This window comes from Thermobia domestica, chromosome 5 (genome assembly GCF_964235325.1).
Source record: "Thermobia domestica chromosome 5, izTheDome1.hap1.1, whole genome shotgun sequence".
Lineage (NCBI taxonomy): Eukaryota > Metazoa > Arthropoda > Insecta > Zygentoma > Lepismatidae > Thermobia > Thermobia domestica.
Genome location: NC_137458.1, coordinates 80,330,721 through 80,358,685, shown reverse-complemented (window position 1 = coordinate 80,358,685; position 27,965 = coordinate 80,330,721).

The window sequence follows — 27,965 nt, the reverse complement described above, 5'->3', positions numbered from 1 at the left end:
AACGAGAGAGGGCCATTTTAAAATTTTGGTCGCTTCGATTACCTGTAGTTGCGACATCTTCAAATTCGAATTTTAACTACCTCAGAATTTTGCCCAATTTTCGTCTATTTCTATTCACGCAAGAAAGAAAAAAATATACCATCCAAGCTAATAAAGAAGGGTCATTTCAAAATTTCAGCCACTTCGATCACCTGTAGTGCGACGTCTTCAAATATGAATTATAGCTATCTCAGATTTTTGTCAAATTCTTGAACAACCAAGGAAAAAAGTGCCATTCAAATAAACGAGGGAGAGCCATTTTAAAATTTTGGCCAGTTTTATCACTCAAAGTGTAAAAATCTTCAAATTCGAATTTTAATTAGTTCAGATTTTGTCCAATTGTTGGTCCATTTCTGTATACCTACAAAAATAGTTTGTACTATTCAAATAAAAGTGCATGGACCATTTCAAAATGTCGGCCACTTCTATCACTCACAGCTCGACATCTTCAACTTCGAATTTTAACTAGCTGAGAATTTTGTCAAACTTTTGTCCAACCAAGAAAAGAGCTATTATGCCATTCAAATAAACGGTGGAGGCTCATTTCAAAATTTGGCCACATCGATCACCTGTAGTGAGACATTTTTAAATTTTAATTTTAACAAGCTTAAAATTTTGTTCAATTTTTGTCCAACCAAGAAAAACTATTATGCCATTGTTTGATCCAAGTAGCCAAATTTTTAAATGACCCTCCTTTGTAAATTTCAATGACACAGAATTTATTATTCTCCGTCAGGATTTATTATTGGAATTTGAAATTATTCCAACATTTGACACAATTCTGAACTGATTAAAATTTGAATTTGAAGATGTCGCACTACAGGTGATGTACGTGGCCGAAATTTTGAAATAGCCATCTCTTGTTTATTTGGATAGTACAATTTTTTTTTCCTGGGTGGACAAGGGATGGGCATAAAATTGTACAATAGAGGAATATTATGGAGGTAGCCAAATTAATAGATTAATATTATAGAAGTAGAGAGCGCTGCACTGAAATTAATCCACAGAATACGCCGGGTTTTGAAGAAGAGTCTGTTTTATCATGTACTCTTAAAGCCAGTTGCAAGGCACTACAAAAAATAATGCAATTTTTGATTATATTGAGCACGTAACTGCTTTGCTTCACCTTTTGATTGCGATTCTCAATGGACCGCCTACAACCAGCATTTAGTTGAGCAACAAAATTCACATTTCCTAATACTGAGATTAAGAACATGTTTCATATGTTTAATGATTTTGTCGTGCAAATGCTGGATATCCACATCTTTTTTACACCATGTATCTTTCCCCGGCCCGAACAACAAACACGGTAAACAAAACAAAGCATTGTTATTTTACAATACCATAACCATTTAACCAGTTCGCACAAGTTGCGATTAACTTCGTTGTAAATGTTCGTCTCTCATTTCTAATTACGTGCGGTATATTGATAATCGGAACCGGCTTTGCAATTTTTTTAGTAGTTTTGCTTCTGAAGTTCATTTTGAAAGCTGCTTGTTCAACAGAGACGTTACAATATGTATCGCTTCTTTACGTATATCAGGGACAGACCCGTAATTATGCAATTACAACAACCATATTCCAAAGAACAACAAATATCGCCAAACGGATGAACACACACACCTACACATAAAACATTACAAAGTCTGCTTTAAAATCTCACTCACTCCCCAATTAACACTCTGTTTCTAAAAACTGTTTTCAACTTTCTCATCCACGCATTCAAACACGAAAAGGAAAACATTCTATCCTAAGGCCAAATTTCTACTCACTCAAGCTACGAGTATATTATATATTGACACCCTCAATTTGTCTTCACTCTTCACAGGGTCGCCTTTACGGTCTCTAGAGCTGCCTTGACTTACTTCGTTCAAAAAGCGAATACCTAAGACCATTTGGCTAATCTTGCATTAGGCAAGGTACAAGGCTTTTCTATCCCCTGTAGCGACTTGGTTACTGTACGCAACGTTCTCACAAAGAAGCAGACCATTCCCTTTCAGACGAGAACCATATCAATTAATACTGCATGGGAGGGACGATGGATAAGTTTCAGTTCCAAAATATTTTTTTTTGGAAAAGTTGCTTTTATTTGGTAGACTTACTTGCAGAACATGTGCAAGCTTATAGGTACTTATGAGGCACTGCACGGCGTGATAATTCCGTCACTGTGCAACCCCCGCAGTGGCGCAGCTGAGAAGTTTGTCAAACTTCCAAGCTTAAAGGAACTAGCAAGCCCCGCTTCAAACACACTTCTTTAAGAAAAGATGATGCTCCCAATAAAACGAAAAGTGATTTAGCACTAATAAAAATTGAACATATTGGGATTAGGTTTGTAGAAACATGACAAACATTAAGAAAAACCACCACTGATTTTAAGTCGGCACCACTGTTAACCTAGTGATAAACGTTTTATGCACCAAACGATATCACACGGGCGAAATTTGCATGGTGCAATATTTCAATGCTTTTTCTATTAGTTCAAAAAACAATGCGAAAAATTCACCATACACGAGGCCGCAACCACACACACACACACACACTTATATATATATATATATATATATATATATATATATATATATATATATATAGGTATAGATAGATATACTGTATGTATAACAGTTTTATTAATTTGAATGAAATTAGAGCATGCTATCGTAGAAACGGCTTTAGTGATATATTATATAAAATTATATTTTATTACTTCCTTTAAGTGTTACCGATTAGTTCTGAGTTTCCCAACCTAGGGTTCGCAAGAAGATCTCAGTGGGTCCGCAAGCAAATCTGAGAGAGGCATACTTGGTAGTGGGAAATACACGATTTTAAGTTAAATCTTGCAATTATAATAACAAGTCGATTTCGGTAAGAAGTGATGTTCAACCCATACGCATATATATATATATATATATATATATGTGTGTGTGTGTGTGTGTGTGTGTGTGTGTACGCATGTATATACATATATATATATACGAGGGTCACTATGAAAGTTTTGAGATGTGAAATAACTTATATACAATCAAATTGACACTTAAATTTTCTCAAAGTGTTCACCGTTACACTGTACACACTTTTGAATCTTCGAAAACCACTTTTGGAAGCAGACGTGAAGCTCTCTCTTCATCTTTAAGGGATATCCGGCCTCTTCTGAATTCACCAAACCACCGCAAAATTGTAGCACGGGAAGGAGCAATCTCCCCAAATGCCCCCTGCAAAAGGTCAAAGCTTTGTGTCTCATTTAAACCACTTTTGAAATCGTAAGGGATCATTGGCCGAAAATGTTTCGGAGAGCCGAATACTGCTCACATCAACAAACAAGTGAAAGCAATACGGCCACGCCGATAGCCGAGGAGAGTTAGCGATAGCCGAGGAGAGTTAGCGATAGCCAACTTTCGCTTCTTCCTTCTGGATACCATTACCGAACACAATTGTGTAGGACTTCAAATACTGTGCCACAACAATGCGTATCTCAAAACTTTCGTAGTGACCCTCGTATATATATATATATATATATATATATATATATATATATATATATATATATATATATATATATATAAGGTTTCCAATATACACTGTGACCCTGAGTTTCGGATTGTAGATCTTTTGAACCTGAAGTGATATGCAAATAATGGTTATACCTAAATCATGCTTTGTTCATGCATGTATTTTTATACCAGGAAGCAACGATTGAAGTTCACTAGGAACCATACAGTAACCAGATGTAACTGAACTCTTTTTTTTTTTTTTTTTTTTTTGCAAAGCATGGAAATTGACGCTCAGCTCATACGTATGGATGTTCTATCGTTAATTTTCACTTTGTTTAGTTGGAGTAGATTGAAAACTATAATAATAATAATAATAATAATAATAATAATAATAATAATAATAATAATAATATAATAATAATAATAATAATAATAATAATAATAATAATAATAATAATAATAATAATTCTTAGGTTTTACAGACAGCGAATCGGATGAGCCCTCTGTAAGGGCAAACTGCAAAATCGTAGTTTTTATAAGCTAATGTTCTAAATTGGCAACCCTGCTGATGTTTCAGTACATCAAAAGATGCGTTAAGAATCTGTCTATTTACGTAATTCCTGAAAACAATGGAAAAGAAACTTTGGAATTATCATGATAAAAATTTTCCTTACCTGCACTCGGCAACGCTGCTACGATCAGAAGTTAGTTAACAGCTCTACAGCAGATGCTGGAATTGTCCCCTGTTTGATTCAAAAAATGGTACACGTGTTTCAACAGGTTGGCAGCAGCTCGAGAGTGAAGCAGTGTTACCGGGTGCATGAAAGAGTAAGTTTTATCATAATAAATTCAAAGTTCCCTATTCGTTGTTTTCTGAAATTGCATAATGAGACAGATACTTATCGCATCTTTTAATGGACTGAAACATCAGCAGGGTTTCCAATTCAGAGTGTTACTTTATGATAACTAAGATTATCGCAGTTCCCCTATACAGGGGCCTCATCTGATCAGTTATTGCTGGAAATTAAAAATCTTTTTCCTGCTGCATTGTTTCCGATAAGTTCGAACTAAACAACCTGAAAATTCAGTACAGAACTTTCATTCGTATAAGTTAAAAGTCAATTTATATTTTTGCAAAAACAAAAAATGATTTACACCTTCAGTTACATATGGCAACACTTTGTAGTTCCTTGTGTACCTGAACCACTGCTTCCTAATTTAAAATATATGCATGAAGAGAGCTACATTTTGGCATAAGTTTTGCACCGGGTTGCATTCTATATTAAACAGGTAAGGTATATATAAAGTATGGCGCTAAATTCGTTGTACAAAAGCAGAGCAGTGATTCCCGACAGTAAAACAAATAAAATGTTCCAATGAACATAGGGCGTAAACAGCGTCGTTTACGTGTTATAGGCAGAACAAACTTTAGAGTTAAATATTTCAGAAACAATGGAGCGTAAACATGATGCGGCATGATATCGTCAAAGGATCCTAATCCGCTTTATCCAGATTTGCAATTTTCTGATCAGTGCAATGGCGGCGCAAGGGATTCCACAAAGGATGTTAGAGATTCCGGGACATTTTATGACGTAAATTGAGTTGATAAGAGCATTTAAAAGATCTCTCATTGCTTATTAAAAGATGGCGGATAAGGTAATAATGAATGCGTGTGGTTGCATACCTCCTCAAAAAAGTACTAGTAAAAGCGTTGTATAGGAATTCGCTGGAAAGGTCACGTTTGTACAATGTAAAAAAATACGTACAAAACAAACATATATGTAACAGAAAATAAAGATATTCTGATTACTGATCTGCTTATGTTAATTATATCGCAACTCTTTAGAAAACACTTCAATTTCATGGCTACAGGAATTGAACAGGAACTACTATTAAAAGACAACAAAGAACGCGTAATAATAATAATAATAATAATAATAATAATAATAATAATAATAATAATAATAATAATAATAATACACATAGCTGTTTGAGGACATTCATTTTGATGTGTATATCACAGAAATGCAACTACCATACGTTCTTTTTTTTCAATCAATGTTTTAAACTGACCGAAGTGAAACAAAAGAATCGTTCCAATTGCGATATTTGTTGTAACAGAGGCTTATGTTTGTGGTCCCAAATCTTACAACGGGACTGCATAACGAAGAGAGTTGTAGGGAGCAAGGTACAGAGAAGAGTCTTTGTGGAAATTAAAAGAGGATGGTTGTCAGAACTGTCACTACAAAAGCCATTGAAAGTTTCGACCCGCCACTTAAATGCAAAGGTTACAGCAGTGGCGAAGGGACCGGTGGACGCGTTGATACACTCCTGGAGCTTTCCTAATGCTCCAGGCAGCACCAACAATTCTAGCAAATCCTCCTCTGATTTTACAGGCGTCGCATTGATTAGTTGTTTCATATGACCTAAGAAAAATAAATCTAAGGGGTAAGGTCTGGTGAGCGACAAGGCCAAGACACTGGTCCTCCTCCGCCCATCCAATTGTTCGGAAAGTATGAGTTGAGGAAATTTCGCTTCTCCGCAGCTAAATGTGCTTTAGCACCGTCGTGCATCAACCACATGTTTCGATGAACAACCAGTGACACACTCTAACAGTTCAGGCAGGCTTCCAAAAATATGCGATAATCCCACCCAGTCAAGCTTTGTGGAAGTAGGTACGGTCCGATGAGATCATTATCAACGATTACTGCCCACACATTTACAGAACACCGTTCCTATTGGGCAAAAGTTGACATTCGGTGTGGGTTTGCCTCAGATCACAAAGGTTAATTGTGAGTATTGAACACTCCATCACGAGAAAACGTAACTTCATTTATGAAGAGAACACGAGACATGAAGTGGGGTGTATTAGCATGCCATTCGCGTAGCTACTTGACAAACTGATTAACGTGGAATTCGAACCACATGAGCTCCCGCCTTGAACTGAACCCGGGTCTCCCATTCAAAGATCGCATACTCTAACCTCTTAGGCACGAAGGGGCTGAAAAAGATACTGGAGAGAATGATAAACGAGTATGTACACTACGAAACATAGATAAACTAAACGATACTAGCAGTAGTAACATATCGTTATTAAAAGCGATGCAATGTCATTAGTATTCCAGATCAGCATTCGAAATTTCTTTTTTTTCTGTTACCTATCGACTTGTGTTGTACGTATGTAGTGACATGACGTTTCCAGTGAATTGTTGTACTTACAACGCCTTTAATAGAACTTTATTGGGGGGGGGGTATGCAACCGAGCACAGTGACAATTACCTCGTCCGCCATCTTTTAATCTGCGAGTATGAGTACTGATCTGCCATGTAGTATTATTTCTAGCCAGTGAGACGTCCTTTACATGTTCTTACCCACTCAATTTAGTCAAAAAAGTCCGGGAATCCCTTTCGCAGCCAATGTACAAATTTGAAAATTGCAAATTTGGATAGAGCTGATTAGGATCCTTTGATGATATCATGCCGCATGATGTTTACGCTCAGTAGTTTGTAAAATATTTAAATCTAAAATTTGTTTTCAAGCGCTTTCGGCAGCCTATAATACGTACAGAACGAGGTTTGTACCCTATGTTTATTGGAACTTTTTTGTTTGTTTTACTCTCAGGAATCACTCCTCTCCTTCTGTAAAACGAATTTAGCGTCAAACAACATGGGAAAGGAGCATACATAAAAACCGTATATATTGCAAGGGGTCTTCCTCATGCATTGTAGAATCTAAAGGGAGCCGTAATGTGGAAAAAGTTGGAAATTACTGGATTGGACTAAAAGCACTGGGTTTGAGGACAATTAACAACAAGCATGATACCCGTAAGTATAATACTAATCTCACGAAGTTCTTTATTGTAATCGGAAGTTCAATTAAATAAGTCCACCGCTCAAAGGAAATATTATTAAAAATAATTAATTTTTCAGACTATTTTGGGCGATTTGCGTCGCGTTATCCATTATAGCAACATCTTTAATTATAACTGTCTCTTGGAAAAAGTTCGAAAACAGCCCAACAGTTATTACTATTCAAAGAAATCGTCATGAATGGAAATTCAAATATCCCTCTGTAATATTGTGCAAGGATCCAGTGACCAGTAGTAGGAAGGCCAAGAAATTTGTTAAGGGGTAAGTAGTATTATATTTTATATGTCTGCATATTGTAAAATACGCAACATCCTAACATGTGTTTTGTAAATTTATTTGGTTTATTGTGAAACAAGGAAGCGATATTCAAACTATTTGTTTAAAAATAAAAACAGATAAAGTAGGCATCACACCACATTTATTGGAAGTTTTCCTATACGGAAATAACAAAGTAACGCATTTCATAAGGAGACCTGAGCTAAGTTCTACGCTACAACTAGGAAGCATTTGGATCCCGGAAATGGGTTCTGCTGGTTGAGGACGGAGAGTGGACTGTGGGGTTGGAATTAAGTTCACATAGTAAAACGACATGGATTGGAGATCATCAAAGATAAACTACCAGTGATTATTTCTTCTATTTATGATGTTCGATAGTCATAATGGTTAAGTTTGTGAGGCATTACCATTTACTAGATTATTATAAATAAAACTGTTTCAAGTCTTGATAGATTGTGGTGTGATGTCGAAAATATCAAAATGAAATTGATTATTTCATTTCTCGTATAAGAAGAATTGTAAAATGTGTTATCTTAATACACGGTGTTGCAAATTTCGGATGAGCTACGCTTTGTCCACAAATAATAGAAAAGGCTTCTTAAATACTAAGTCTTTCCAGTTTGAAATTTGTACCACATGTTATAGTGGAAGTATCCGGTTTTATCAATTTATAGGTAAATTTAAGATTCCGGAAGAATATTAATGATATTATGGTCACGAGCCACATATATTTCGATTTCGCAGCTCTTGCCAGTTTTATATTCCATTCAAGTTGCATTAAATTAGATGCATCATGCTTGATTCCGATGTCTCAAACATACGAGAATGAAGCGTATCACACCCAGTTTAATTTGTTTAAACAATAGTTCGTTAGTTGATTAGAGGGAGTTTCGTATTTGTTTTTTGTCGTCCATGGTATGCTGAAATTACAGACGTCAGTTGTTGTAATGCTGTATGGTCCTGCAAGATTCATTTCCTTTTGTCGCTAAAGAAACGGACAGTAAGCCAAGATTCTTTTCGTCATATACGAATTTGTTGCCTTTACAAACTAATAGTCACTGTACATTGCTTAGGTAACAAACTTAGTCGCAATGAGATGTTAATTTATTGTTCGTGTACAGGATATTAATAATATTTCCAGCAATGATGCAGAATATTCAGACGAACAATTTAGACGACTTTTAAAGGTTCTACGTCGGACATCAAATAAAAACGTTCGTTGAAGGTAGTTGCATAAAAGTCATGAGCGTCGACGTAGTGGTCTTCCTGAGCAAAACATTGGGGTGTCACGCAGTCATAGCAATTTCGAGGAATAGAGTTATTGGATACTAACACAGTAGATATGCCCGACGTCATTTACTATACGTGAAATCGAAAGGTGTTTTAACTATGTTTGTGAATTTTGTTTGTTTTGAGAAAATAGAGTTAATAATTTGATGTAACAAAATTGGCGCGCTTTTTAATAATCATATACCGTGAAAAGTATAACTGATAAGTTTAGTTTGTTATTTGACCATCAATCACTCTCAGAACAGCTTCTATATGACTGAATACCGCTTACGTCATAGCAATTATTCTTTTTCTCTACGAACATGAAACGAAAAAAGGAAATCGAAATATACAATTGCAATATACAACTGGAATATACAATTGGAATATTAGTGTATATATAATAGTAGCACCAATATACATATGAGCATCCATATTCCCATCAGAAAATTACCACGTGAGGAAAAGTAGTACAACAAATTGTTCGTTTCTGTAAGAATTACAATTAAGAATATAATCGTGTACGATTATAGTTGTTTATTCTTTATTATCAACATAATAACTTCCAAATCCTCTACCATATAATCAATTCATTTGGTGAGCACGAAACCAATCAGTGCACTATATATAAATATCCTACTAACATGTATTTACCTCTACACAACTCTAATAACTTTCTCAAATAATTTATATAATGATACATTTGGTAAATCCACAAATCAACTACAGAAACCACATTTCTCTGTAACCAAACGCATCGTATACATATCTAGTTAAAACATCAAATCTTGAAATGTTTTTCTTAAACAGTTAAACTAAGTGGCGTTAATCACATTACCGTGTTTGCCAACTCCACACATGGCACCAGCAACTCAGACTTTCACGCCAATCCTACAACATTCTCCCTTCTTATTTTATACTATTTCTCTTCGAGACATCAACACTACTGACTCTCCGGTTTCCACAATCCTTTTTCAATTCATCTGCGATTGCACGGTCTTCTTCTTTTAATTCATCTGTCTTAGCACTTTCTTCTTTTCTTTCTGTGATCCCACTACTGACTCTCTGGTTTCCATAATCTCTCTTTAGTTCATCTGCCTTTGCACTGTCTTCTTCATCTTTTCTTCCTGTAACCCTTTTTGTACTATCTTCCCGTTTTCAATATCTGTTCCTTCCGTAGACTCTGATCTCTTCCTAATTTACCTTCCATTTCCTTCTTTTTGCGATCATAGCTGCTATCTTCTTTTCGTCCACCAACAACCACATATTCGACTCTTCTCTCTTTTCCCATTCCTACTTCCTGATATACAACCAAACATTTTGCTTTTTGGTTCTGTCAGCTGCTTGTTCCATGTTTGACTTTGCCGCGTCTGATCTACATAATTGAAACTTTTCTTCTCTTGCAAATAATCTGTATATTCGTGATCAGGTTCCCTGAATTCGGTCCTGTCCTGAGAAATACCGTTCATTTGTTCTTGATTGTATGTTTTTTGTGCCTCTGTAGGACTCTACTGAAAGTACCTGTATTAAGCTACATCCTATGTTGACTGAAACAAACATTACTAGACTTCTGTTCATAATCTACTTCAGATATTCTCCTGACCAACTAGCATAGTCTGCTTTAGCAAAATTATCCAAAGCTTGTCGAGTTTCTTCTTCACTAAAAGAATTTCTATCCTCCATGGGTTTGTCTTCCACCATTGGTATCTCATTAACTTCTTTGTTTGAGGGGTATATTTTTCTTTCATGACAACACTTATCAAAGTTGTGGTATTCATTACAAATTCTACATCGTGAATCTCGCGCTGGACACTGGTATATGGGATGTTGTCTTCCACATGCCGAACTACCATATGTCTGCCGTGAGGAATTATCATAAAATTGATTTGTTGGGAGTACAATGATTTGCTGAGTTCGCATTTGTTCCAATCGTGTGTCTGTGTTATAAAATATGGTGACTTTTTTCAAGCAATTCTACCTGGTTGACTATATCTATAGCAGAATGCATGGTCAAATAAGGTACTGAAAACATCTTCTTTCGTGCAACGTCACTGGTGATACCACATACTATTTGATATCTCAATGCGTCTTCTCGGAAGGTTCCACATTTACAACGATTTGCTTGCTTCTTTAGCTGCAGAATATAGTCCTGATATTGTTGACCATGCTCTTGTTTCATAATATGAAATTTATTTCACTCGACGATGAAGTTCGATGTGAGCTGGAAATGCTTTATCAAAAGATCCTTAGTGGTTTCATAATGCAATTCTGGTGCTTTACGTGAGCTGCAAGCTCTTTCAGGATTTTATAAACCAAACTCCAATCAGAGATAATAATATGAATATTTTTTTAAAGATGGTACATCATTTGATAGACAATACTGCTCATACCTTTCAATGTAGTAGTCGACATCGCGTTCATCAGTATCTAGTGGCTCAAAATATGGTACCAATTTGTTTTCTGCCATTGTTTCACTTTGTTGATTCTGTCCCAAATACTTGTCGCCAATTGTAAGAATTACAATTAATAATGTAATCTTGTACGGTTATAGTCGCTTATTCTTTATTGTCAACATAATAACTTCTGAATCTTCTACCACATAATCAATTCATTGGGGAGCACAAAACCAATCAGTCCATTATTTATAAATACCTTACTAAAATTTATTTACCTCTACACAACTCTATTAACTTCCTCAAATAATTTATATAATGATACATCTGGTAAATCCACAAACCATCAACTACAGAATCGACATTTCTCTGTACCAAAACGCAACATATACACATCTAGTTACCAACAACAAATCTTCAAATGTTTTTCTTAAACAGTTAAACTAAGTGGCGTTAATCACAATACCGTATTTGCCAACTCCACGACTGACACAAATAACTTGGCGTTTTACGCCAACCCTACAGTTTCCTATGTGTTTTACCAAGAATTACGAGATAAAAAATAAATACAAGCACAATATAAACTATGCGGGACCGCGTTCATACCAGATGGCTCAGTGGTAGAGCGTTCATATCTGGCGCATGGGTACTTGGTCCGACCCCACCGCGTCCCAAGTGAGTTTTGGTTTAGACACACACCATGTGCGTGGGTTTTCTGGGGGTCCTCCCATTTTCTTCCCACTTTCTCCATTTCATCCATTTCTTGTCATCACCGTCTCCTTTAGCCCACACGGAATATCCGTGGAACGTAAAATAAAGTAATTCAATATACATAATCGTCTTTCGGAGCACTATCGCAAACAATCAACTAGATTTTAATATCATCACTCCATAGTAAATGCATGTGGCCAAACGGTGAAAGCACTGTACTACTTTCGCACTTTCCTCCTACGACATCCATATTAGAGTATTCGTAACAAAACTTCTAAACGACTACACGATGCACTCACCCTTCAGGACAAAACGAGATCCCGTACAGCAGTGTGTACGTAGAATCTGCTCCCGCGACGGGGATTTGAACTTTTGGTGCAACACCATAATTACCAGACATATCATCTTGTGATTTCGACCTCATGCCAGAACTGAAACAACTATTGCGTGTAACACGCGTTTGAACTCTTGGAGATATTGATACAGCTCTGAATCGTGAATCAAAAGGCTTATTCATAACAAAGCCACTAATTTTCGGTGTCATCAACGTCGTTGGCAGTCGTGGTAGAATCTATTGAACACTACTTCGGATATTTCGCTCGTATGTGTTTATGTTCTTTACGCATAATTGTAATTATACTTTACATAGTATGTAATCTTGTAATATGAGTGAAACAAGTATGAAAAACACAACTCATTGTACTCAACTTTCCTCATTTTCTATCCTGATTACGGTACGATTTTCTATTATGAGTTCATCAAGCTCCGTACATGTAACGTTTAAATATGCAACAACTTCTCACTTGCATATATCAGAATGTCATACTTCATTTTTATTTTTATGGAAACAATAGTTCCCACAAATTGTGCGATAACTCTCATACCAAGTTTTGCATTTTAGAACATACTGAACTCGTAAATTTTAAATACGATAAATAGATATGTGCAAAACCAAGCTGAAGTTAATGAAAGAATATCTAATGATATTATGTCGTGAGATCAAGTGTTCTCACTTCCTTTTTGGTATTCACATTAAGTTTGTGTTTGCTTTAAGTTGCTTCATTTAACTACATAAAATTGTACTTTGAAATTGGAGTATTAAGTTAATAACTAGGCCTATAACTAAAATAGAAATCTTCAGGGAATCATTATAATCATTTGTCAAAGATATTAAAAAAACTAAAACATACCAATGCTTCAATATGAGAAATATTTTTCATGTCTTAATGCAGGTTGTTCGGAAAACTACCCAAAGATAAAGCTGAAATTTTTCTCAAGTATGTAGGTGCTATTGGAAATATCAACATTACAAATTTGAAGGATTTCTCCAAATTCAAAAATGTAAAACTTCCTACTAACGACACACTTAATGACATAAGACTTCAGGTAAGTCGAAATTCTTGAAAGAAGTAAGTAACATTTTAGTATCTTCATTATAATAACATAATTTTCACTTTTTGTACTGCAATTGTTAGATCTATGTATTTGATACTATCTGTAGTGGTACACACCTGTTCACAAAAAAGCTGGAAACTCGTTCATAAACTAAGTCCGAAAAAATGAGTTTATATTCGTCACAATTCCCGCAGATCTGTACACAATGAATTGCATGTTCCCTCCGTTCCTTATATAGACACTAGCTGCAAAACGTACTGTCACCCGAGCGATGTGAAAATGTAAAAACAAAATCAAACAATCTTTCGATGCGACGTTCGACATTTACCGGCAAGTGGGCCACTACATATTGCCACTATTGATTGTTTTATATTAATCTCAGAAATAAGTAGTTTGATTTTGTTTTTACATTTTCACAACGCTCGGATAACGGTACGGTTTGCAGCTAGTGTCTATATAAAGAACGAAGTGAAAATGCTATTCCCTGTGTATAGATCTGTGGGAATTCTGACGGATCTAGATTCACTTTTTCGGACATAGTTTCTGAACGAGTTTCCAGCTTTTTGTTAACAGGTGTGTACAAAGAAGTTGTGCGCTTAACACAGTGTTGTAAAACTTTTTTGGGGGAGTCGTACAGGAGACTTATAACGTTATATTGTTAGTCCGCCCGTCCTTCCGTTCACGAGTACGTACTCTAACTCCTTTAGGAAAGCGAAGTTCATTTTCATTAATTGGCTAGAAAGATTTGAGTCCATTAATGAAGTTAATCTGTTAATACTTTAACTAGTAACAAAAACTTTAAAGGTAACTATCTATAACATATGCATACAAATTTAATTTTAGAATTGTATATATTTCTCATAAAGAGCTGTAACAACGTTTTGGACGAAATTTATTAATGAACGTAGTCCGTTGACACCTAAGGAGCCTGACTTACTAAAAATAATACAAATTTACCGTTTATCTTTTGTTTGTTTATTCATAAGGGAAAGGAGATAATGAAATACAACTTACCACAATCATAGATAATGTTATTCTACAACAAACAATATGAATCTGAAGCATTCTCAGTGTTGTCATCCATAGAAAGTACAGTGTTTTCATTCATAGAAATAAGAGTGTTGCCATCTATATAAATTACAGTGTTCCAACAATAACAATTTCCCCAAAATCTAAGTTAAGACAGCAAATATAGGAACGAACTGAACTATATTTGATTACATATCAAGGTTGCTTTGGTACCATGTGAACTTTTATTTTTTAATAATAATAGTTGTATTTATTTCGTAATAAAAATTGTTTTAACATACAGTTATTAACCCATATGAGCCCAGAATTCCTCACTAGTATTTTGAAAAGTTTTCTTTCGCCAATTTGGTCCCAATGGTACTCTAAAACAAATATTGGAATATTTAAGAAAAATATTTACTTCTTTCTTGTTTTTTGGTCCGGCAACTTAAGTTACAGGCAGGTACATACATAATCAAAGAGGGAAACAGTTTTTTATGATTATAATTTTGAAGGGAAAAATAAGCTTCATCAGCCTGCGCCGACGTCTTGTAGTAATTTAGTCGCCGTGGTGCAGGGTATAAAATCCACACAAATTATTAAAAAAAGTCATTATAATGGAATTTGGGTGAGTGCTTAGAAATACAAAAAACGTGTTGACGATAGTAAATTCAAAATGTTAATGTAATTTTGCACAAATATCACTAAATCCATTAGTACACTAATACGTAGGATGATTATATTCAAAAATCACACTAGGATATAGATAATTGTAGTAACTCATATAGCAAATTCTGGTTATATAATCCATCGATGAATTATGGCAAATAATGTTAGATGTTCCCTTGAATCATTCGTAGTAATATCTTTTGCAACACAATAAAAGTTCATTCTGACAATACTTTTGGAAATATTAAATAAAAGCTTCACAATCACTGATATAATTACTTAGTCTCTCAAACATAGGCATTGAAATTGCAAACTTCATTTCTAGATAATTCTAACACAAAAATGGCTCATAAAAGTATTCAAATTAGGCTCCTTTTCAACTCCAATAGATTATGCTAGTCATTTTCAAGAATATAGCATAAATACTTATCCAGGTTATATCGAATACATATCACAATTCTCCAAATTATAAAACGTGGATGACAAAGTTCTAAACTTTCTATGAAATTGCACCATTTGCGACGATATGCAGGAGCATGTGCTTTCCGTCGTTAATTCAATTTTCCAATGACCAGAAGGTGGTCAGTTAACTACCTCCAGAATAATAGTAGTTCCTATTTTTGCCACCCCTTAGAAGTGGCGCTAGTTTTAAATGATTTTTTTTATTTTTATAATCTTACAACATGCTACAACATCCCACCCTCTGGGGAAAAAATGATATAATCATTTTTTTTATTAAGAGATATGTTAATGTTAACAACACTAAACTTCCACTCGATTCAAACTTACTAAGCTAAAAATAATAATTAACCGAAAAGAAAAAAATCCCTCATAATGACATTCATACAACTTTCACGCTAATCATTCTAACCATTAAAATATTGTATACACCATTTAATATTAAATGCATATATCTCAAAACATCTCAAACCATGCTATTAATTAATTACAATTAGTTCTTAGTTTTTGTGTCTTAGAGGAAAAGATCATATTTCCCTCTCCTTTAGCAATTTCAGGTACTTTTAATTCGTCACAGTTAATGATTACAGTTTTTATATCCGTCACTACCTAGCAATTACAGTTATTATCTCCCTCACTTTAACAATTACAGTTCGTTCAGGTGAATTACATTTCGTTCTTTGTTTATGTGAATTACAGACCTGTAATTTTTTTTTAAAAAAAATGACAATTTAAGAATTTCTTTTTTCTCTGTACGGTTTCGTTAAACTCACATGAGTTTTTCTTATATCTTTAGGATTCTCAAGATTTTCTACCGATATGGTATTGACTGTTAAGATACGTATTACCCGGAAGGACCATGCCATACATTTGATAAGCTCTTATTTATCTGACCTGATAAAGATGATTGAATCTGTGACTTAATCAAAACTTTATCACTTACTTGATAATTTGTTTCAGTCCTGTTTTTGTCATATTTATTTTTCCTTTTCAACCATGCACCTTCCATATTTTTTAATGATGTTACCCATATATCAGTTCTTTTACTTTTAATATCTGTTTCATCTATTCTCCAACAAATATCTAGGGGATCATTAACATTCTAGTTAAAGACTAACTCCATAGGTGTAAACCCTTGTTCGGAGTGTACAGAAGAGTTTAATGAAAACTCAATTTCATGTATAAATTTATCCCACAAATGTTGTTTATCATTTATATATATTCTCAAAGTCTGCTTAAAGCTTAAAATGTATCGTTCAGCCGCGTTGCTTGCACAATGGTAGGGTGAAATACATATATCCTTTATTCCTAAGCTATACAAGAAGTCTTTAAATACAGATGATCTAAATATACTAGCATTATCGTGTGCTATACTTGCCAGATCTCGAACGTGTAACAGGTCCTATTACATCTACATATATCCTAGAATTAACTCCTCGAATTAATTCTGATACCAATTGACCTATTTTCTTTCTATTATTACTTTTTGCCAGTTGACATTCCCTACAAGATCTCACGTATTCCTTAATCTCAGGTATAACACCCTCCCAGGTGAATCTAGAACACACTTTTCCTATACATTTATTAATGCCACAATGTGCTCCTGGCAAGGGTGGCTTATGATAGTATTCTATAATAGATTTTGTCAAAGCTTTAGGTAAATAAATTTTATAAGGATTGTGAACAGACCGAGTTTTCTTACACACTATTCCATTGACCATTTTATATTCTGGTACATCTTTTTCTTAATCCTATCAGTAATACTTTTCATTTCCTGATCTGCATTTTGAAGTTCTTCTATAGATTGTCTTGCAAAAGGCATACTCCAAATATTCACAAATAGCTTATTAATTATTTCTCCATTTAAAGTAGGATCATCTATGAACTCTTCAAAATCATTTTTATTGTGTAATATAGAAATAAAATCACTCGGAATATTCAAAACTTTAGGTGTATGTTTCGCTGTAAAATTGAACTGAAACAAACGATACAATAAACTTCAATATGGCTTTAATCTTTTCAAATTACGCAACGCATAACTTAACCCCACGTTATCTACTTTTAATTCAAAAGGTGCATGAGAGAGAAAAGTTTTAAATCGTTCCATAGTTTCCACTACAGCCATTAATTGAAGCAGGAATATGGGTTTATTTACGTCATGTTTCCTAAAACGTCGACTATAAAATCCTACAGGAACTTCTTCCCCTTTTTCGTTTAATAGTGAAATCATCCCTCCCACTGAGGTTAGTGAAGCATCACTTGACAGGAAAAATCTCTTATTGAGATCTATTAATTTAAGTACTACGTGACTTTCAAACATCATTTTAATATTACTCAAAGCAGCTTCCTGCTCATCTCCTCATCTAAATTCAACCTTCGGGCTCCTCAACTTAATCAAAGGGTCCATAAGATCCTGAAGATTAGGAATAAATTTGGCAAAATACTGAAGAAATGAACATAAGCTTATTAGAGCTTTCCTATTCCTCGGAGAATGTAATTTTTAAATTATTTCTATTCTAGATGGATCCATATAAATATGGCCATTTTCTATTATATGCCCCAAATAAGAAATCTTTCGTTGAAAAAGGGTGCATTTGTTGAAAGACAATGTAATGTTATTTTCTTTAAAAATCGTAAAAACTTCACTAAGGAGCTTTCTATGACTTTCAATGTCTGCAGTGTGAATTACTAAATCATCTGCATACCAGGTAACACCTTTATCCTAAAGATGATACAACAATTTTGTGATTAATTTGCTTAAAGCAAACGATCCGCTTGCTATACCGAAAGGGACATACCTATATTCGTATAACCCCCGATGAGTAAGAAATGCGGTATATTTAATTGAGTCCTCATGTAACTTTATCACGTGATATGCATGATGAATATCTAGTTTAGAAAAGTATTTACTATTGGATAACTCACTCATGATATCCTCCATTCTCGGGGTATACTGAGACTTTAGTAACATTTTTTTATTAATTCTTTGATAATTAACGATTAATCTCTTATTGCCATCTTTATTCCTCACCAAGAAACAGGGAGAGGCATATGCACTATCACTTTCTCAAATAATATTCTGTTTCAATAGGTTATCCAATATTATATCCATTTCATTTTGTGCGATCCTGCTTATTGGATAAGCTTTTTCCCTTACCGGCTGGTCATCATTTAATATGATCTAATGACAAAAATTAGGCACCTCTTCTAGATGTTCTTCAAATATATCTTTAAATTGATTCACTAACTCATCTACATAATGTTGTAACCCACTATCTAATTCTAGTACTTCGGGGTCAACTAACTTTTGCCTAGTTCTTAACGAATCGCTAATCTTAAGTTTAGCTTCCGCACTTGTATTTAAAATTGAATTAGGGGGCAAATGGTCAATTTCGTTTTCATGGAATGACCTTTCAAGCTTTTCTCCTCCTTCAACTATTTGTAACCTTCGCCTCTCTTTATGCTTTCCTTTTTCATCTTTATTCATACCCTTCAAATAATACTTTCTCCTACATTTTCATTCCCCTTTTCATCGGATGGAATGAACAACTTATTATGAAAACCATCAATGGGGCGAAAACACATTAACGTATCTTCTTTTCTAATATCTGTGTGAGCTTGACTCAATTGATCAAACAAACGAATGGTCCTGTTTTCTTCCAAACCTAATACTAACCTATTTCTTCCTAAATTAATAGTAACCTTCGTTTCTTTTAACTCATTAACCCCTAATATAAACATTGGGTTCAGATGTTCTGCTAAATAAAATTTTATTCTATATACCCTATTCAGCAATTTTAGGTTCAGAGTAACAGATTCTTTCAACTTGACATTTTTATTATCAATAAAGAAATAAACACATCATCAATCTCTTTGAATTTATTATTTAATTTGTTATTCCATTCTCTAAAAGCTGATAGTTGAGCATTTACCAGGCTGATAGTTGAGCAAGTGTCTACACACCCTCTTAATCTTTTTCCTAATACAAAAGCCTCTACGAAGGTAGCAACACTGCCTTCCTTAGTAGACTGTTCACTGTTATTTACTCCCACACTCAACGTATTATTCACAATTTTACTTTTTTATCATTATCTCTACTATTTTCTCCCTTTTCTTGCCTATATCTTCCTTTAACCTTGCTTCCTCCTCCAACATTCGCATTTCTCTTATCTACTAATGGTAAACTATGCAACTTTCTAGACAATTTCAATGCTCTTTTCAAATTACACTTGCTAGCATAATGTGGTCCCCCACATTCAAAACATGACACAGCCTTTTTCAATCCTTTCCTTTTAACATTTTCCTCACTTTCAGAAAATTTATTAATTGCCTTGTAAATACTTACATTGTTTAAATGAGTCACATATGAAAATAAATCCCTTTAAAGTTCCTGTAAAGTATTTGGAACTCGAACTCCGTAAATATCTCTTATGAGTCGTGGATCAGCGCCACTCAATATAATTTCTTTCACATGAACCTCATTTAAGTTGCAATGCAGTATTATATAACTATCTGTTACTTTTTCTACAAAGTGAATGGGATCTTGACCCAAGATTGTATCGTTTCAACATAATTACGTGATACAATTCTTCTTCCTAAGGATGAACTCAAATTTTTAAACACTTTGTGAGCAAGCATTAACCAATCATCACATTGTATCATTTATTCTAAGATCTTAGTACGCAAAATGCCTTTACTTTTATTTAATGCACCCATTACTATTGATTCATATGAATAAACATTACCCTTATTTAAACACTGTACTTCAAGTAAAAATTTAAATAACAACAAGTCATCGCTTCCGTCAAAAGAATTGATTTCTCGACGTAAATTTCAAAGGAATTATTAGCAATACCTAACGTAATTTTCTCTAAATTAGTTCTAAAGGGTCTAAATGTGTTTCCCACATTTTGATTATTAGTAACAAACCGTTGAGTTAATTTTGGAAGTCCTAAATCCTCAAAGCAGTGTAGTTCGTTTCCTTGCGGTAATTCTTTGTATTCGTCAAAGAATTCAGCTGGTTCTCTATCGCAATGTAAAGTATTAAACATCTGATTTCACATTCATTTATTGACAAGACGAACCAATGACCAACATTTACGTCTCTTCCAAGGTGTAGCAAACTCTTACTGAAAGTTTTATGCCTAGTATTTTTTTTGCCTTTTTTTCCAACGAAAATACTTGTTCACTATTCTTCCACCAAGCACAGTTTAGACGCTCCCAATTAATTTCCATTTTTAATTAGGATTGGAAAATTGAACTTTTGCGCCGACGTCTTGTATTAATTTAGACGCCGTGGTGCAGGGTATAAAACCCACACAAATTGTTAAAAAAAAAAGTCATTATAATGGAATTTGGGTGAGAGTTTAGAAATACAAAAAACGTGGTGACGATAGTGATTTCAAAATTTTAATGTAATTTTGCACAAATATCACTAAATCCATTAGTACACTAATATGTAGAATGATTATATTCAAAAATCACACTAGGATATAGATAATTGTAGTAACTCATACAGTAAATTCTGGTTATATAATCCATCGATGAATTATAGCAAATAATGTTAAATGTTCCCTTGAATCACTCGTAGTAATATCTTTTGCCACACAATAAAAGTTCATTCTGACAATACTTTTGGAAATATTAAATAAAAGCTTCACAATCACTAATATAATTACTTAGTCTGTCAAACATCGGCATTGAAATTGCAAACTTCATTTCTAGATAATTTTAACACAAAAATGGCTCATAAAAGTATTCAAATTAGGCTCCTATTCAATTCCAATAGATTATGCTAGTCATTTTCAAGAATATAGCATAAATACTTATCCAGGTTATATCGAATACATATCACAATTCTCCAAATTATAAAACGTGGATGACAAAGTTCTAAACTTTCTATGAAATTGCACCATTTCCGATGATATACAGGAGAATGTGCTCTCAGCCGTTAATTCAATTTTCCAATGACCAGAAGGTAGCCAGTTAACTACCTCCAGAATAATAGTAGTGTCTATTTTTGCCACCCTTTAGAAGTGGCACCAGTTGTAAATGTTTTTTTTTTATTTTTATAATCTTACAACATGCTACAAGCCTAACTATTAAATGTCATTAGTGCATCTTTGTATTTCAATTTTAAGAACACATCTTTCACGGATCATGTCACGAAGTTTTCTGAAAACGTTATAACATTTATTTAGGCGCCATGGTGAGTCACTCTTTTCACGTAAGAACTTTGCGCGTTTGTTTCAAATTCGTCAATGCCTGTATTTGGATTTTCCCGCGATTATCATACGTTCAGTTCCATCCAATCCTCGCACGCTTTAGCGGATATTTGAGGGTGTTGGTAGTGTACCAACGATGTTAGTAAGAACACTGTACTGACGTCGGAACTCTAGTAATGATATATCACGATCAAGCTTTCTATAAAGTAACCAACCTTGAAGACATGATACATCAACAGCACAAGCAAGGAATGGCCACCACCTTTCTTTGTGCGAATAGAACAGCCATAATTTGACATAAACTGATCTGACAAATCCACCTTACTCTTATTTAAATTACGTTTGGTAATAGTTCCTGGTACGAGGAATTTGATTATTTTCTTATTGCCAAAACACAGTGATATTGGTTAGTTAGACAGGGAAGTATAAATGAATATATTGTAAACAGAAAAATGAAAAAGTTGGCCGAACATTCATTAAGAAGTCTGTACGATATTTTGTGAAAGCCGGGGGCAGTGCAACGTTTCTGTTCAATAACGGATAAAATATCTTAATAGCGGCTAAGCTCAGTCCTATAACTTCAGCTTTCAAAGCTTTGATTTACGTTTATTTCTGATTTCACGTTTATAACAAATACAAATATTTACAAAAAGGTGTACTTTAAATAACCTACTTAAAGAGATCTTTTTCCCAAAGTTTATCCTTTCAAATTATTGTTAAAGTCTTTGTATTTTAATAATTCTTCTCCAAAATAATGAATGAACTGTGCTGCCATCTCTAGAGTTTTTTAAAGTTGACATTTCTGGACGTTTATGTGTTTGTGGCAAATCCTTTCGACAGTGAGATCTCGGAAACTACAGGCTCTAGAAAGATGATGTTTTCACTGATCGATTGCAAATTTTGCGTCGATTGTCCAGTTCTAACTCAATATTAAAAAAAAAACATTGTCATTATTTATTTATTACATTTTTACGGGTACACTGAAAGTGTTGAAATAAAGGAAAAAACCAAAGCATTATATCCTACCTATTATACATTTCAACACTATATAATTGTAAATAGGTTGTTTGTTTCATGGCCGAATCATAATGAAAACTAAGGATAACCATTTCTCCATAAGTTGAATCTTTAGTTTGGAGTGTTTTGTCCAATGAACACCATATATCACTGACATTATAATATTGTATGTGTTATGTATTAGCTTATTTTAAAATGTATAAAACGATAATCATGCCTGTTGTTCTGTATGGTTGCAAAATATGGTCTCTTTCTTGGAACGAAGAACATAGATTAAAAGTATTTGAGAAGAAGTTCCTGAGACGAATATTAGGACCCAAGAGAACCGGGAATAGGGAATGGTGGAATCTTCATAACAAGTAACTACATAATTTATGCGGTTTATCCAACATTGTTAGGGTCATAGAATCTCGGAGGCTCATGTGGGCAGGTCATGTAGCCAAAATGGAAGAAAGTAGGAACGATTTGAAAATCTTAACTGGAAGACCAGCTGGAAAACGACCACTAGGAAGACAAAGGCGCAGATGGGAAGACAATATTAAGATGGATCTCGCAGAGATAGGAATACCAAGTAGAAACTTTGTCCAATTGGCTAAGGATAGAACTCACTGGAGAGCTTTCGTGAACGCGGGATTGAACCTTCGGGTTGCATAGGCTATAGACTTACTTAGTTTATGTATGTGCTTATTACATGCAAGAAGAAAGAAAACACAGATCATACACGAATTAAAAGTTGTAACCGGAAGTAGGCTCAAATCTTGCAAATGGTACGAGATATTGAAAATGTAATCGAAAAAAAAGTCCCCTTTGCGATATCTCTTGTCTATTTTTACCAAGAACATGCACAGATTGTGAGGAATAGCAAGGCGTTTTATGCTCATATATGAAGCGCAGGTTCAGGTACTATATATTAAATGTGTAAGTACAAAGTCGCTTGTGATTTTCTTTCTGTTGTAAAGCCACGAAATTCATGTACGGGCAATCAGCACAACGAAAGAAAGCCACGAAACTCTATTTGACGTCTACTTGTTTTTTTTTTATTATTATTTTGGTTAAAGGTTTTAAAGAAAGAGAAGGAAACATTTCAGAATATTTCAGAACCTTTTGATTTATGTTTTACATAATATGATATGCTTTCAGTGGGTTGGGGGCTGAATCAGAGAAAACTTAAAAGTGAGATCAGAGACATTTGTTGAGGGAAAAAAGTTATTTCTTCTAGATGAGAAAGTGAAATTCTCTAAAATATGTGGTCCAAATGCGTATCCATTGTTACTCCTGTTAATCGTTACTGATGAACATTCCTCCTTTATATGAAAAGATATTCAAGACTCGTATGAAACTTGTCCAAATCATGTGCTATAAGGGGTTAATGGTGACTTAGTGGTATAACCTTCCCTTATTTGGCATGTAATGCATGGTTCGAGCACAGTTTGCATTAAAAAAATTAAAGGAAATCGTTTAGTTTACAGCCCACGATTATGTTTATTGGGCTAAGAGAGACGGGCAGTTCGAAGGAGTTGATCTGTAAAATTATTCTAAAACGATTGATGTTAATACTAATCAGTATTAGTGTCCTGTCCTCAGTGGAGATCAATAGTTAATATTCCAATGTTGTTTCAAAGTTACAGTTTGTTCCCTGCTAATATGCTCAAGAACTTCTCATAAGCCTTTTCTCTCTGGGCAAGATACTATCTTATATTAATTTATAGTGTATATACCGTGTCAAGAAATTCTATTTCAATTACCTTTAACACCATTGAGTTCAGTAACAAAACTTTTCATTTTTAATGTAACACGGAAATACGTGAACAAATACTATTTGGAGCATTAATATAATTCACATTTTGATTTTACAGTTTCATTGAACATTAATATTGTTTTTTTCAAATATCACACTTTTGTTATTTTTTTTGATTTTTTGTTTACCTAGATGTTTTAATTCTCTTTTATGCGTTCGCATTTAATTATCGCAATTTACCACATTTTGTAGTCTGGATGTCGTACAAAACTTCATTCTGTTGAATCATTTGCGCATACAATTTGTGAATTTGAAAGTACACTATTCAAACTCTCAAATTCAAATTCTATTCAAATTTTTTTAATCAATATATTTTTCGTATCTTGTAATTGCATTTTCTATAATATTAATCCATATGGTTCGTGTAACCCCTTTCAGTAGAGAATAGAGCTGTAGAAATAGTCATAATTATAATAATAAACCTATATACATATATGGAATAAGGTTATGATTAAAAACTATCTTTACCTAACTACTTTTTCGCAATTTCTCAGGTTAGAGACGATATAAAAGTACCAGTAATGAATGCAGTAAATAGACAAGCTTACGAGAAGTATCCTATGAGAACTGAGTATGGAATGTGTCTTGCAGTTCTTTCCGACCTTATTGAATTCGAGAGGTAAATAACTAGTTTATACATTTACAAGTTTATCTTTTCCCATATACATTAAAATAGAAATCTACAAAATATGTTGTATATTCTACAATTGTAAATATTCTTCAACGGATATATTAACATTTGTCCATACATTATAACAAAATATATTTTTCGCATTAGAACCATGTTACAAATGAATATATGAAACGTTAGAGACCTTGTTCTTATCCTCGCAAAGTGTCAAATATTAAGGTATGAACATTGCATCTATATCCCAAATACGAATAGTATTTTGAATAAAAGTACGAACACATCTCTAATACAAATACACGAAACTACCAGTAACTTAGAAGTATACTTTTCACAAGCTTATATTCTGGATATATGGATTAGAGTAGAGAGTTGTAGAAATTAGCAGAAATATTATTTGCTTAATTATCTTGAGCACTGTTAAGGGATATTTGGATTAACTAGTTCAGAATTTTATGAAAACACACACACACACACACACACACACACACACAAACAAGTTATTTCCGGATTTTTCCGTACTTGAAAAATGATATTTCATTTTGCTTTGTGAATCCTCTTCCTTCAACCTTCAGAAACTCGACTTAAACTATTGCTTTTGAAGAGTTTTGTTTTGTTTTAGGACCCAAACGGAAACGTGTTGAGAGAAAGTTTCGGAAAGTGTTGCTTTTTCGTTGCTAGCTTGTTATTTTAGATAGTGTATATTTGCAACGAAGGGGGAGATGTACCCCCTTAAACCCAGCTCTATATATATATATATATATATATATATATATATATATATATATATAGGAAGTTTCTAGGGAGGTGTTTCGTGATACCAAGATAAGACAAAAGTGTAGACCATCTTGTGTGCACAAGTGCTTAATTTCAGAGTTTCAATCTGGCGAAAGTATGAAAAGAAAATTAATTTTAAAGTTACATAGCTCCAAAAGTATAGAACCTACCCGTAGTCTGGTCAAGACTATGATCAGGAAATAATACGAGCACTATCCAAAAATACATGTTTCAAAATCCGAAGGTACTCACGCATGAATTAATGTAGAGGTAGTGCGGCTACCGGCAAATATCTACAGTACTAACCCACCTCCTCTATAATACACACCTAGTTGCCTTGTGAAATTTGGATATTTGGATGGGGAACATGCTAGTTCCTAAGTAAAGACTTCTTTAGACTACGGTAGGTCCCATAGTTTTGGAGACATGGAACTTTCAAATACATTGTTTCATCTTTCGACAGGCTTTAACTTCGAAAGGAAGCGGTTATGCACCCATGTTGTTTTTGTCTTATCTTGGTGTCAGGAATGACCTCCCTAACGTTGTAGGTGTTACTTTAAAACACAATGTATACATATACATATACAAGTGCATAAAATAATATAGGGTTTTATAAATAAAAGTACAATGATTCTAGTTAAATTAGAAACACGTATGTTCAGGTTGAATTTGTTGTTTTAGTATTATAGGTGTGCCATAATGTATGACTACTTGTAGAAAATAGTAAGTTTGTAAATTTTGATTTCAAAATTGGGAACTCTCAAAATTCGTCGAACTTGAACCTTACGCTGGAATTTGAGGCTGAATAGTAGTTGTTCATACAGTTGGAATAACAGCTAATAATAGGTGTGTTTCGTCAAGTGTTATCTACTACTAAATAATTCAATTATCTAAGATAGTTAAATTTTAATGACTACCAAATTAACCTAATATCAAAAAATAATACACAATTATATGTTTTTTTATGTTAAACGTAAAAGAAATTTTACAGTCACTTGCTGCCAAACAATATTGAATTGCGTTCACTGTATGTGAAGCAAACCACTTTATAATATAGCAATAAACTTTACAGTTTGTGTAGTTGCATTTTTGTACGAAAGAAATGTCATGAAAGCAGCCTCATTAAACAAAACATGATATGTATCGTTTCTCCAGCAGTAGCATATACACCGACATATTGTTGTCCCCTACATAGTGGCAAGAAATAACCCGTACAGCGTTTGGCGAATCCAGCAAGGAATATAGAGCCCAGTAGCAAATAAGTGGGGTTCTGTTTTATTTTCGCACGAGGGATTTCTTGTTCGTTTCAGAATTGCAAAGAAATTGTTTTGTGAAACGTTTCGTCAATGAAAGCGTCAATGTGAAATTGTTCGTTTGCTTGTTGTTCTAAAAGCGACAGTCTCGGACGCAGGTCGCGATTCCAGGAGCTCAGCTGTCAAGGCGACAGTCGCAGGAAAGGAAAAATCCAAACCGTCTGCACGTGAAAGTACCGTAAGATCATCAAAAAGCCAATTTAACGAAATCCGAGGGTCTCCGTAAAAAAAAAAAAAAGAAACACTCGTGCCACCGGAATCAACTGCTATTCGGTGCGACAAATGGCAAAAATTGAGCTCAACCTTAAGTTGTACAGCCTCCAAATAGTGCAACTGCTCATGAACAAAAACAAGCGCATACGACTCGAACGATGCCGCCATCACAATCGCCGGTCCGCATGTCAGCGATGTTCACCGTGAAGTAGGCAGACAACCACCAAAACGACAGGCCCTGGTGCACAGACGCTCCCAGCACCTCAACCATCGTCCAACAGTACCACAATCCGAGGTGGATCATGATCTGGGGTGGAATTTTCGCAAGCGGCAAGACCCATGTGGTATTCCTGGATCAAAGATTCAAAATCAACTAAGATGTGTACTACCACGATATTTTCGAGACCGTGGGCCAAGCA